Here is a 12,925-nt window from a genome sequence, read left to right as displayed (position 1 = left end):
CAATAATTAAAAATGGCTGCTTATTACTTCACACTTTATATATTCAATTGCATGAACTTTCCTCTAACAACACCTTGTCTATTCAATTCCTGATAGATTCAGAAAGCCAATGGTCGAACAAATTTCCATATCTAGAATTGATTAAGAATGAAGGAAAAACATTATAAATACTAATTCAGAGTAGTGTTAATAACAACAACTCTTGATATTCAGAACCATTGATTGTGTTAGTAGCACATATTAATCCGATAATTAAATCATAGATTGACATTTGAAGTTCCTACTCTTTGTTATAGAGTAGACTAATATATTTGTGTACTCATTCCCTGTGCTCATTGTTTCACAATATTTTATTCACATCAACTTCTTAAAACATTATATGCTTCTCAACTCTAACTGATTGATTGAGAAAATCAATGATCGAACAAATTCATATAGTTAGAACAGCTTTTTTATATATATCAAAAAGGAAGAACATTATCATTTATCTGAATGAGTAGTTTTAAGAAGACTTAATTAACAATTAATAAGGTGTTAATTAGCCCTTCGTTATAGAAATAATTTGAATTTTCGCTTTTACCTGTGAACTTTTCATATGTTAATAAAAAGAAAAAAATCGAGGAAATAGGCAATCCTTACTCAAGTTGTTGCATCTTCTTTTCTCTCATTTCTTCTTTTTATCTTTCTTTTTAGTCAGATTGCTTAGTTTCTAACTTTCCCTGTTTGAGTCATTGCGATGCCATCATGGATGACCTAACAAAGCCAAAACCATGAAATTTTATAGGTTTATGCTATTCAAAACAAACTGATTGTGGTAAAGTAGGGGAATTTTAATAGCAGTTTTAACCCTCAGGATATGTTATTGACTCACCTTTCCCACCGACTTTTAATTATTTTTTCTCATAATTTATTATCTCTTGGCACGAAAGATTTTCCTAGCTGCTATCATCTTACCTTGGCTTTGCTTTGCTGCTTCTTTTTTCTGATTTTAAAGAGCGGATGATGGAATGGAAGTACCCCAATTGATAACCAATACACACGGAATCATAAACAGGCTATTCTGGAAGAAGACAAAATGATAAAACTGGTTTCTTCAACAATTTATCTTTTCAAGTAATCTGAAATGGCTAATAAGCATATATAGTTTCTTTCTTATTACTTATATCAAGGGATAAACTAGTTGTGCATAGTTAATTAGATTCTTCAACCATGTTGCAGATGCAAATTACAGCTCAAAGCCTCCGACTCTGGCTCTGCTTCAGATCATTACTAGGATGTACAAATGTCAGACGAAAATTATAGAAAAAATTAATTCACAACCAGCTGGGAAGTTGACATCTAATAAATGGTTCTGGTGATTCCACCATCACCTTGAGAATGGACAAGAAAAATCTATACGTAAAATTATTGTGACAACTTACATAAAATTATTTTGATTCTTTCTTTATGGTGCTTTTATTCTTTTAATTACGCTGAATTAATTATAGTAAAAAAAATGGGACAAAATGAAAAAGCTGATCTGTGATATATTTAGTGAAAACGTAATTTGGGGTTAAAGTCTTCTTTTCCCGAGTAGGATTATGGATGGAAGTAGGGAAACTCTAAGACATTGTGCATATAACGAATATATGTTTCTGACTTGTCATGTTGGACTTATTTAGTGTAAGAATGTCAGATTCAAGCTAACTTCTTAACTAGCTTGTAATTTATAGGTTTAAGAGTCTAACCAAAATCAACCAATCATAGTATAATTGATGGAAAAAAAAAAAGAGAAAGGATTCTCAAATTTTCATCCTAAAAATTTTTATATGTTCTTTGGCCCTCACATTTAAGAGCTTTCCTACCCACATGACAGTCGAAGAACTGCATTTACTATAAGGTAGCTTTTCTGCAATCCATAAACTGCTAGTCATTACTGTTAAGGGCCAGGTAGAGCATGCAGAAGACAGCTAATGGTATTTTCTAGGAAGACTTGCATACTAGTCAACGATTATCAGTTTAAACATGTTTGCTCTCCAAAATCTGCCAGACTGAAAAGTTTTTCAAAGAATTTTACAAGCTTTGAAAGTTGAAAGCAATGGACATTCTGTCTCTAGATATTTTGGAGCTTTACCTTAAGACATAAAAATTAGATAAGATTTTGCTCCCCGTGTGAAAGAAAGTTGTGACTTGTGAGGACAATAATGAAGGAGAGTAGGATAAGTGGCCCCATAATTCAGTCCTACTTTGCCAGTTTTTCTTCTATTCACATTTGCATTATTGTGAAACAGCCCCACGGAAAGTGACTTCACGACTTGTGCGACGACTTTGCATACTTTTAATTCTTACTTGCTTCATAATTCATTAATCTTCCTATCACGGAAGATTAAGATTAGTATTTTCTTTTAATTTGGCAAGGAGATCATTTGCTTGTTGCTGTTTATTTTTCTTCAACATGCTTGTTTTCGAAAATTAATAAAGACCATTTGAGGATAGAAGTATCAATTAATTTACTGTCTCACTGAACCAGGTAAACTGTCTATGCTTATTATTTGTTTTCATCTTTGGTAACATTAATCAATCAAAATCTTACCTTATAGCACAAACCCATCTTAACATAAATTCCACATAAATATTCATCTTGCCTACTTTCAATGGTTCATGTTCTTCATAATTCATTTTCTTTGGCTGAGATAATTGTATGCAATAAAAGAACTTTGGCAGTTGATAGAACCAAAGAAAATAGACGAAATTGTAAGAGATAACCTTCCTAATAAGCTCACTTCAAAAATGACATTCACTATAAGTTTAACTATTTTTAGACAATTTTTGGCATGACTTAACAAGAATACCCTTTAAATCATTTAATCCAAATTAAGTGGTCCCGGTTTCTTTCTCCTTTCTCGCCATTTAGATAAAAATTTTAAAATTAAATCTCGATTTAGCTATCTCTCCGTCCAGCTCTCCAAGGCCATCAAGGTCTGTATCTCGTCATACAGCTCTCTAATGCTATTGAGGTCTATATCACTATAACAAAGTGCAGAGATGACATCCAAGTATTTGTTATGGGTTCTTGGGTTTATTCTTTTATATTCATAGAACACAAAAGTTGATGGGTAAATTATATGACTTTGTAAACTTAAGTCTGGCTAAGAGTAGCAAAATCAATCAATTTATAGGCGATGTGTGAATATTTGTTAGGCATTGCGTCATTGGATAGTAGGGTGTGTAACTGGATATTAGGAATCGTAACTTATTTATTTGGTATAACGTGACTGAATATTAGACAATGTGGGACTAGATAGGAGGCATTACAAGACTAGATTTTAGGAATTGCGTGAGTTGTGCATTGTGTGACTAGTTTGTAGGCATTGCATGATTGGTTTTTAGTAATTGTGTTGCTTTATCTACCTAATGTTGATGCTGATTATCTACTAATTCAACCCCCTTAATAACAAATTCTGTAAAATTAGAAAAGAATTAGGAATGCTTAATAACCAATTTAGCCCCTTTAATCCCATTTATATCGGTGCAGAAAACCATCTAGATTCGACTTACACAGAACTCTAAAATTCCTTTTAAAGCACTTAATGCATTGATTTACGAACTAGCCATATTCATCAGAAAATAAGCCTAAAACCATTGAACGCCATTCCAAGAGTTAGCATTCATGCCTATAAATAAAGGGAACCATTATCCATTTTAATCAAAACCATCTGAAGGAAATTCTCAAAATTCTCATGGCATCCAAACGTTCTAGAGGTGAAAGTGGGAAAGGGGCTGCTGCTGAAAAGGAAGATATCCCCCACAATGTTATAGCATATTTGGTCAAGTTGATGGACCAAATTGAAAACATGGAGAAGGACATGTGTGGGTTGTTGGATAAGTTGCTGCTTAGGACAAAAGTCCTAGAGATAGAAATTCTGGGCAATAACGAGATTCTAGTTGAAATTTATGAAATAGTAGATGAGATTAGGAAGAAATGAACCATGGTTCATATATTGTATCATCTTCTTCTTTTTTTTTTTTGGCTAATGAATAAAAATATTGATTGATCCCATATTTTCCATAAAATGAGTTACTACGTTTAATTTCTATTATGCTGAATAACTTGGTTACTTACCCTAATTTCTTAATTTTCTATTCATATAAGAGAAGCAAAGGTATGATGAAAAAGGTTGGAATATTATATTATTTATAGGCATTAAGTGAATGGATACTATGCATTGTGTGAATGGATATTATGTATTGTTTGAATGGATATTAGGCATTGCATGTTTGGTTGTTATGCATTCTGTGACTGGTTTTTATGTATCGCGTGACGTAGGGCCAATGCGTAACTAGATGTTTTGGCATAACGTGAGGATGTTAGGCATTGCGTGACTTGTGTGACTTATTATTAGGTATTACGAGAATGGATTATAGGCACTGCATGAATTGTGCAATGCATATCTTATATTGAGACATTTCTTAACTACCTTTTAGCCATTGCGTGATTGATTTTTATATATTGCGTGACTTATTGTTATGTATTGTGTGACGTTGAGCTAGTACGTGACTAGTTATGTTGGCATAATGTGAGTGGATATTAGGCATTCAGTGACTTATTATTAGGTATTATGAGACTAGCTTATAGGCGCTGCATGAATTGTGCAATGCATATCTTGTTTTATGACATTTCTTAACTACTTTTTAGGTATTGCGTGACTATTTTTTATGTATTGTGTGGCTTATTGTTATGTATTGCGTGACGTTGGGCCAATACGTGAATGGTTATGTTGGCATACGTGAGTGGATATCAGGCATTGAGTAAGTTATTACTAGGTATTGCGAGACTGGCTTATAGGCGCTGCATGAATTGTGCAATGCATATCTTGTTTTGAGACATTTCTTGACTATTTTTTAGACATTGTATAGCTAGTTTTTGCGCATTGCATTACGTTGGGCCAATATGTGATTGGTTATTTTAGTATAACGCGAATGGATATTAGGTATTGAGTGACTTTATTATTAGGTATTGTGTGACTGGCAATGTGTGACTTACGTAATTCATCTCGTTTTGAGGCTTTTGTTCACTATTTTTTAGGCATTGCGTGAATGTGTATTAGACATTTGCGAGACTGACTTTATATTATTCCATGACTTAGGCATTGCGTAAGTGGTTTTTATGCATTGAGAGGTAATTTTTGATAAATTGACTGATTACGATACTTATTTTCTATTAAATTTCAGTGGCTTGCCAAATGTGAAGCTTATGATTACATACGATGATCATTGTGTCAATGACACTTACAAGGGTGGTGAGACAAGAGTGATGGGTGTTGGGAGTGATTTGTCATCTTCGGGCCTAGTGAAGCTAGTTAAAGAGGCTGTTGGGGTCAACTCACATAATAACGAAATCGAGTTACATGCATTGCTCAGTCATGCCGCAAGGGTTTCGCGAACAATTATCAGGAATGATGAAGATGTAGCAAGTATTCTGCAAGATGAGAGGGTAGTTGTTGTGTTTGTGGCAGTTAGGGCACCAAATGCAAACGATATGCCACATGAACATGGTATCCTACATAGTAATCACCTATAACAGAATGTTAATTATTCTAACGTACCACACCATGCATTTCCTAACAAACAACCATGGCAATCATGTTTGACGTATCCTCATGAATTTAAGCAGCTAGTGCACACATGAGGTGTCTGCAATGATGTTTGCACAATTCCGATCAGAATGTGTATCAAACGAAATACTTGGAACTTTGCAACAAATGCAACCATGGCTCGAAGATGTAGTGGGTCCATTGTCATTCGAAAATGACACTGTGATAGTCGTGAGTGATGACGATGCATCTAATCAAATTGAAGATGATGTTGACGAGGACGACATGGCAGATTGGAACAATGAGTTGCAAGATGGCTGTGAAGATGATTACGTTGGTGGACATGATGACTATTTAGAGGACGACAAGGGTAAGCACAACGACATTCCAGATTGCAATCATGGAGATGGCAGAATAAGACATGCCACAACTATTGTGTTAGAAGAGGTTTACTATGATAACCATGCCACAATTGTTGAATTAGAAGATATTAAGGGTGCCAACCCTATTTAGGACAACCCCATGGCACTTAAGAACGACATTTGTTTGCCTAATGATAGTGATCAAGAGAAGGTAAATACAGGGGTATCTCGTTAATGGATTATTCTCAGGGTAGATATGATATCTTTCTAAACAATTATGACCAAGGAGTCTAGATCAACGGATGACCACTTATATCATGGAAAGTGTTTCCATCAAAGGCCGAATTGAAACGAGCTTTGAGCATGTTGGCACTAAAAGAGCATTTTGAGATTAGAGTTAAAAAGTCATGTCACGCTCATTTTAAGGTTGGTTGTAAGGAGAAGGCATGCAAGTTTGCTTTGCGTGCAACAAAGTTACCTGAGGAGAATATTGGCAAGTTCAAACGTTTTAGAAGGTACACACGTGTATTGTTAATGGTTTGTAATGTAGATACCAAACTATAAGTGCGAGGTTAATTGGTGAGCTTATCTCCACTAGGCTGCAAGGAAATAATGTAACCCCATTGAGACTTAAGGAAATAATGGAAGAGATGAATTGCAAGTGGAGATTGCAATGCCTATATGGTAAAGCCTAGCAAGTGAAGGAGTATGCGAAGAGTCTTGTGTTCGGTCCCTCAAAAGAGTTATAAAAACTCCTTCCCTTGTATTTCCATATGTTGGAACATGAAAATCTCGATACTATCACTGCTATTGCTATAGATAGGGAACAACGATTCAAATATTGTTTTTGGGCGTTCGAGTCATGTATTTGGGGGTTTAGTGCTGTAATGCAGCCTGTAGTTACTATCGATGCCACACATCTGAAAGGCAAATTCAAGGGTATTTTGTTTGTTGCGGTATGTAAAGATGCAATTGAGTAGATATATCCAGTTGCATTTGGCATTGGCCATGTGGAGGACGAAAAGTCTTGGTCATGGTTTCTTACCCAATTATGTCCTACAATTGGTTGTTCTGAAATGCAATGTTTATTTCTGATCAGCATCTTGACATTAAGAATGCAGTTGAGAAAGTGTATGAGGACGCACACCACGGTCTATGCAATTACCACTTAGGGAAAAACGTTAAAAATAGGTTCAAGTGCGAAGATGTTGCCATGATTTTCACATTAGCCACTAATTGCTACAAGCTCATTGATTTTAACAAACATATGAATAAGCTGAAATAGCTTTGCAAACCTGCTGATGATCGCCTTATGATATTAAGCCTTGAGAGATAGGCAAGTGCACGATCACCAGTAAGGCGATACAAGCTCATGACATCCAACATTGCAGAGTGTATTAACTCTTGTCTGAAGCATGCAAGAAAAATGCCAATAACCATCTTGATCGAGTGCATCAGAGGCATGCTCCAACGTTGGTTCCATGACCAGAACAATGAGGCATTAAATTTGACCACGCCCCTCAACCCTTGGGCTACCGATCTATTAAACACATGATTCAATGAAGTATGTCACTTTTCCACACAACAAATCAATTGAGTGGAGTTCCAAGTTATAAACGGGACTAAGGATAGAGTTGTTAACCTTTCCACCAAGACGTGTTCATGCGATGAGTTCCAAACTGATCTACTCCCCTGCACCCATGACATGGCGGTAATAAGGTATGAATAATCATGTTTTCTTATTTTATGCGTGATGAATTGAAACTTTCCATTGTTCGCCAACTGTGATATCATTGCCTTTGTAGTAAGTGCAAACGTGCAGCCATTGAATTCTGCTCGGACAATTACAAGACTTGGTGTTAGGTGGAGGGATATGTGATTCCCATTCACCCGATTGGGCATCCCAGTGAGTGGGACATCCCCCATGACGTTCAACAAATTGTCATTTTGCAACCAATTTAACGAGGTCAAGTGGGAAGACCTAGAAGGAAAAGGATTCCATTAGTTGGGGAAGACAGTCGACGATATAGATGTTCACAATGCAAGAGCTATAGTCATAATAGACAAAATTGCAGGACTCTGTTTATAGGTCCATTGACAAATCCAAAAACATCATCTACTCAACCGACAGCTAGACGACGACTACGACAACCCAAGGCATGTCCAATTTGCAAACAACCCGAGCACACACGAAATAGCTGTCCAATGCAAACTAGAAACTTTGATAACGCTATAGGTGTTGTACTTGAATATAGTGGCCCTTCAGACGTAAGTTGTTGGGGATTGTTTCCAACTTGCCATTTACATTTGCATTGAATAATACTTTTTGGACTTTAGTTTGACCGAGTCTGGAGATGATACTCTAACGTTTGACAACAGCCAACATCAAGATATATGCTTCTTAAGATAATATTGTGGGATCATCAAATGTGTTGTACTCCTTCATAATTTGTTTATCTTTGTAAACAATTAAATAAAACAACAAAATATTTAATATGACATAAACTATAGGGGAAATGTGTTTTAGGGTAGACATGATGGGTCAATCTATTAATAAGGAAGTGAACTTTTGATATTCTTGGCTTCTTTAATGTGTCACATAGCTCAACAACTGTAGATACATTTTATCATTGTATGTTTACCCATCATGATCTTTTTAGCAATAGACTTGGCTTGGTTATGTAAAATTCAACTATACAGTCTACCATTAATCTTGCTTTTCAATCATAGATGGAGGCTAACAAGATATGGTCTAAGTCACGCAATGCAGTTGAGGACTTCTAAGTCACACAATATGCAATTCTTTAAACACCATTAACTGTCTTAAGTAGTGGTAGAGTTACGATTTTATGCTTAGGGGGTGAAAAATCGAAAACAATGTTTATAAATTATACAGTAATACTAAAAATTCAATGTTGGACAATAATATAAAACAACTTAGACAAAAAAAAAAAGCTCATATGAAAATTATACAAATAAATCCTAAAAATTATACAAATAACTAATCTTAGGTATTTAATCAAATTACTTTCAACAAAAATTAGCTAAGACGGTAAACCCTAAATCAAAATCATCAACTGGAAATCAATAAATGAAGAAAAAATTTAAAGTTGAAAATATTAAAAATAAAATATGTTTCTATAAGTGTAAAAATTAATTTTTTTTATGAAGTAGTGGTTGTGAGCAAGTAGTGGTTGTGAGCTTTTGATGAAGTTGGGTTTGAAAATAATTCTATTGCAATTGATTTTATAATTTTTTTTTTGGAAAATGTAATTGGTTTTGTTTTAGTCCTATTAATTGTTGTGGGGATATTTAACTAAAAAGAAATATTGTAAGGGTAAAATTATAAAAGTCAAAAACATAAAAATATTTTAGAAAACTTTTAAACTTTTTGTATGGGCAAAATTATAAAATTTTTAAAAAGCAAAGACAAGTTATAAAAATTTCTAAAATATTAGAGGGGTAAAATTATAAAATGTTTACAAATACAAATAAATTATAAAAATTTAAAAATTGTTAAAGAGGGCGGGGGCCCCTACTAGCCCCGCCTCTCATCTGCCTCTGGTCTTAAGAGTTGGGTTCCATAATAGCTAGTTAGTCAATTTCTCACACATAATAGCTAGTCAGGCAATTGCTATACTTAATTCTTTTCCTTTTATTCAAAACGATGTTGTTTTATCTCCTGGTATCCTTAATAACCTAAACCCTAACCCATAATTCAACAAAAATCTCTTAAACCTATCTCTAGTTGTAAGTTCAACCCCTAAACTCAAACCCTCCTGTACTTTCTTAAGCAATAGCCACATCTTCTTGCACACCCAATGTCGATGACAATGGCCACGAAATTAAGCGTGACGATGGATACTCTACTTTACGCTCAAAAAAGAAATGGAAACTAGCTCTTGAACTGCCTACCGCATCAATTGGTTTTTCCATTGAACCAGGTAATGCTCTGTCCTTGTCCTCACTTTTTAAGAACAACGCACATGCAGCCAGGTATAGGGTAATAGAGAATGCCATCATATCATGCGGGAAAGTGGTAGATTGGGAAAGCTTTAATGAATATGCAAACCTTGAGCATGACTTAAATACGTTTTTTGACATGGGTAAACTTAAGGGTCTAAGTACCTTTCCAAATATGGATTATAGCCCGACTCTTGTTAGGGAATTTTACTCCAACATACGCTAAAGTGAAAATGAATTTGAAAATCTTAGTGATTTTAATCCATATGTTTTAAACATGTTTTTGGAAGGAATAGAGTTTACAGTGTTTGACTTCGATATTGGGAAGCTCTTGAAAATTGAGTACAGTGAGAGACAATCCAGACTTCCCTCATTTTATGAGCCGTATGGCATGTGGGTCATTGTGACAGGAAAAACAAAACCATACATGACAAATTCATGTTCTGCTTGTCATTTGCATTCTGGAACAACTAGGCTGGTACGTAATTTTCTGGCCTCCACATTATAGGGAAAGATCAGTCGTTTAAGACATGTGGATAATGGAATCAATTGGAACCCAGTTGGGTGTGAAGATTGCACAATATATGATCATCAGAATGAGAGGAGTCACCCTACAGGATGAGACGACTCTACCATATGAAAACATCATATCGACTCTAGTTAAAAAGAAAGGGATCTGGAGAAATAGATATCTAGTTGATTGGACCAGTCGTAGGCCTCATAATCTCTCTATGGGATCGCTTCTGTAAAGGGGACATGAGATGAGTGTTGATGAGTCATTCAACTCTGTTGAAGGCAGCTTAGTTCATCCTGCCCATGATACTTCATCCACTAGTCCATCTAAAGTTATTCCAGATCTTGTTTTGAATGATGTGATGTATAATATGCTTGTGAGGATTGATGAGAAACTCAGTAACCAAACTGATAGAATGCAGACATTGGAATTGAGGATACAAAATGTTGAAAATCTTCTAATGCAAAGAACCAATACAGCTGATCGAGCAATAGAAGTGCAGTCAAAAGAAACAAACAAAGATGAGTTTCTCTGACATGAATCTCAAAGAAAAAAGAAGTTAGTTGTCATTGGTTCTAGCTAAGTCATGCATAACAGATGAAGATTCACATTTTGTAAGTTAGGATGAACAAATCGTATGGATTAGGGATATTGTAATTTGTTTGCTAAACAATTTGTGGTATATTGGTTTTTTTCTTTTATTTGCTCAACATGTGGTTTAACTTTCATGTGTTTACTCATACTTCTGATTTAGAGTTTAGGGTATTCAACTGAATATTATGTTATGATGGTGTTTAGGGTTGGGTTATGGTTTGATATTGTCCATCATAATTGGCTTACTTTACTTCAAAGAACATGACACACAATAAGTGAGTCATGTAATACCATATCAAAAAGTCGCTTGATTCTATATCAACTAGTCACGCAATTTCATAGTAACTAGTAACATGATTCCATATTTACTACTCGCACAATTCAATATCAACTAGTCATGCGATTCTAAATCAAATAGTCACATGATTCCATATGAACTAGTCACACGATTCCATATCAACAGTTCACCCGATTCCATATTTACTACTCACGCGATTCAATATCAACTAGTCACGTGATTCCAAATCAAATAGTCACACAATTACATATTAACTAGTCACACGATTTCGTATTTACTAGTCACGCGATTCCATATCAACTACTCACGCGATTCCATATCAAATACTCGCACGATTCAATATCAACTGGTCACATGATTCCATACACACCATTCACGCAATTCATATGTCGCGCCATGACTATACCCCATTCATGCAATGCCCCCATGGTATCAACTAGTATGGGCATTGCGTTACATGCCTATGTCACAAATGCAATTCAACATGTCATATAGGCTATATAGTCACAGGGTTAGCATATGCAAACTCATGAACTCTGGCATGTAAATTGCATAAAATACTAACAGAATTTAAGATATGAATAAGAAAAAAGCAATGTTGTTATTGGACCCATATGCTTATCACATCAATGAATACCAAACTGTTCTTATTACCCTTCTCTTTGTTAAATGATACCAAAAAGAATAATTGTAAATGATACAACAAAGAATAATTTGGAGATGATACACAATAATGTTATTTTACATATTAGGAAAAAGAATATACAAATTAAAAAAATTAACAAGTCACGTTATTTGCAAAAATCTCCTAGGAAAAACTTTTTCGAAGGTCGTCTAAGGCTGTTGCCTTCAAGGTATGATCCTCCGAACTGATCAACCACTACAACGAAGTGGTAACCCAATCCCTGTAATTATGCAAATTTTGCTGTGTCGAGGTTTTTACATTTAACTTATACCTTATCCACATCAAAGATCGCTTTTGATGACGCTAGCTGACAAAGTACCCGACCTGGTGGCATATAATTGGAAACAATGTTGTTAGTGGACTAACAATGATACTGAATCTCCATCAAACAACAGGGCACTTCATTTCCTGTCTTCTTATAAAATGGACTAAATTCAGCAGATCACAACCTATTTCATTTTGTGCATAGTCAAATCTTTCTATCACAGATTGGGGTACTTAATTTTTAGTTTTCAAGTTGGAGTAATTCTCTTTATAAATTATAAATTCATATTAATGTAGTAAATCTATTGCAGAATGCTTGGAAAGGATACAAAATTGGATAATTTAGATAAATATCTTAATGAATTAGATAGTTTTTTTTTGTCCAATTCGTGAGAAAGATAAGAAATGAATGTCAATGATAGAGAAATAGGAAAAGTGATTCTATCACATATGAGAATCCAATTACCGCCCCACAATGCACTTATGACTTCATATTTCTCTAACATTTTCATATTTTATTTCACCACTAACACAATAGATGAATTTATAACTGCTTCTCTGTCATGCTCCAAACTCAAGGTTTTGAGACATAACAAACACCACATACTTATGAAACGAATCCCATAAACATGCAAGGCAACAATGTCATACTAAAACAAATATAAACCTTTA

Source organism: Theobroma cacao, chromosome 7 (assembly GCF_053813885.1).
Source record: "Theobroma cacao isolate CCN51 chromosome 7, ASM5381388v1, whole genome shotgun sequence".
Lineage (NCBI taxonomy): Eukaryota > Viridiplantae > Streptophyta > Magnoliopsida > Malvales > Malvaceae > Theobroma > Theobroma cacao.
Note: the sequence above shows the minus strand (reverse complement) of the source record.